The sequence below is a fragment of the Myotis nattereri genome (genome assembly GCF_964212035.1).
Source record: "Myotis nattereri genome assembly, chromosome: X".
Taxonomy (NCBI): Eukaryota; Metazoa; Chordata; class Mammalia; order Chiroptera; family Vespertilionidae; genus Myotis; species Myotis nattereri.
This window is the reverse complement of record NC_138078.1, coordinates 83,904,021-83,906,288: the sequence shown is the minus strand read 5'-3', so window position 1 is coordinate 83,906,288 and position 2,268 is coordinate 83,904,021.

Here is a 2,268-nt window from a genome sequence, read left to right as displayed (position 1 = left end):
TGTTTATGTGATGTATCACATTTATTAATTTGTGAATACTGTACCAGCCTTGTATCCCTGGAATAAATCCCACTTGGTCATGGTGTATGATTTTTTTATATATCACTGGATCTGATTTGTTAATATTTTGTTGAGGATTTTGTCATCTATGTTCATCAGAGATATTGGTCTGTAATTACCTTTCTTTGTAGTATCTTTATCTGGTTTTGGAATTAGGCTATGCTGGCCTCATAAAAATGGCCAGAAGTATTCATTCCTCTTGGGTTTTTTGGAATAGTTTGAGGAGTATAGGTATTAGTTCTTCTTTGAATGTTTGGTAAAATTTCCCTGTAAAGCCATCTGGACCTGGGCTTTTGTTTTCTGGGAATTTTTTTTATGACTGTTTCTATTTCATCAGTTGTTATTGGCCTATTCAGGTGTTTTGATTCTTCCTGATTAAGTTGTGGCAGATTGCATTTTTCTAGGAATTTGTCTATTTCATCCACATTGTTCAGCTTGTTAGCATATAGTTGTTCATAGTATGTTCTTACAATCCTTGGTATTTCTGTGGTGTCTGTGGTTACTTCTCCACTTTTGTTTCTGATTTTATTTATTTGGGCCCTCTCTCTTTGTTTCTTGATGACTCTGGCTAATGTTTTATCAATTTTGTTTATCCTTTCAAAGAACCAGCTCTTGGTTTTATTGATTTTTTGTATTGTTTTTTTAGTCTTTATGTTATTTATTTCTGCTCTCATCTCTATTATTTCCTTCCTTCTACTTACTCTGGGCTTTTCTTATTGTTCTCTTTCTAGTTCTTTAAGTTGTAGGCTTAAATAGTTTATTTCTGTTTTTTTCTTGTTTTTTGAACTTCCCTCTCAGGAATGCTTTTGCAGTGTTCCAGAGACTTTAAGTTGTTTTGTGTTCATTTTCATTTGTTTCCAGGTAGTTTTCGATTTCTTTCTTGATCTCACTGATAACCCATTCATTGTTTAATAACATGCTATTTAACCTCCATGTGTTTGAATGTTTTCGGGTGTTTTTACTGTAGTTGATTTCTAATTTCATTCCACTGATATCTGAAAAGATGCTTGACATGATTTCAATGTTCATAAGCTTGTAGAGACTTGTTTTGTGTCCTAACATGTGGTCTATCTTTGTGAATGATCCATGTTCACTTGAGAAGAATGTATATGCTGCAGCTTTGGGGGGAAATGTTCTATAAATGTCAATTAAATCCATCAGATCCAGTGTGTCCTTTAGAGTCAGTTTCCTTGTTAAGTTTTGTCTGGAAAATATCCAGTGAAGTCAGCGGGGTGTTAAAGTCCCCTACTATGACTGTATTTTTGCTGATCTCTCCCTTAGATTCCTCCAGAAGTTTTATATATATATATATGGTGCATATATGTTTACCAGGGTTATATTCTCTTGTTGGATTGAACCTTTAGTATTATGTAGTGACTTTTGTTGCCTCTTGTGATGGCCTTCATTTTGAAGTCTATTTTGTTGGATATGAGTATTGCTACTCCAGCTTTTACTTCTTTTCCATTTGCATGGAAAAAAATTTTTTATCCCTTCATTCTCATCCTGTGTCCTTTGTTCTGAGGTGGGTCTTGTGTAGACAGCATATAGTTGAGTTATGTTTTTTGTCCATTCAGCTACCCTATGCCTTTTGATGGGATCATTTAATCCATTTACATTTAGGGTTATCATTGATAGGTACTTATCTGTTGCTATTTTAATTCTCTATGGCTAGCTTTTTCTCTCTATTTCTTCTCATTACAGCAGTCCCTTTAACATTTCTTATAATGCTGGCTTGGTGGTGATGGACTCCTTTACCTTTTTTTTCTTTTTTTTCCCCTGGGAAGCTCTTTATTTGACAGTCTATTTTGAATGATAGCCTTGTTGGATATAATAATTTTGGTTCCATATCATTGCTATCTGTTACCTTGAGGACTTCATGCCATTCCATCTGGCCTCTAGAGTTTCTGATGAGAAATCAGGTGTCATCCTCATGGGAGCTTCTTTGTGGGTCACAGTTTGCTTTTCTCATTCTGCCTTTAAAATTCTCTTTGTCTTTAATTTTTAGAATTTTAATTATGTTGTGTCTGTGTCTTGGCCTGTTTGGGTTCTTCTTGCTTGGAATTCTCTGTGCCTCCTGGACTTGTGTGATTTTTTCTTTTACTAGGTTAGGGACATTTTCTGCCATTATTTCTTCAACCATGTTCTCTACCCTTTTCTCCCTTTCTGCCTCTTCTGGCACACCTACTATTCGAATATTGTTACATTTTG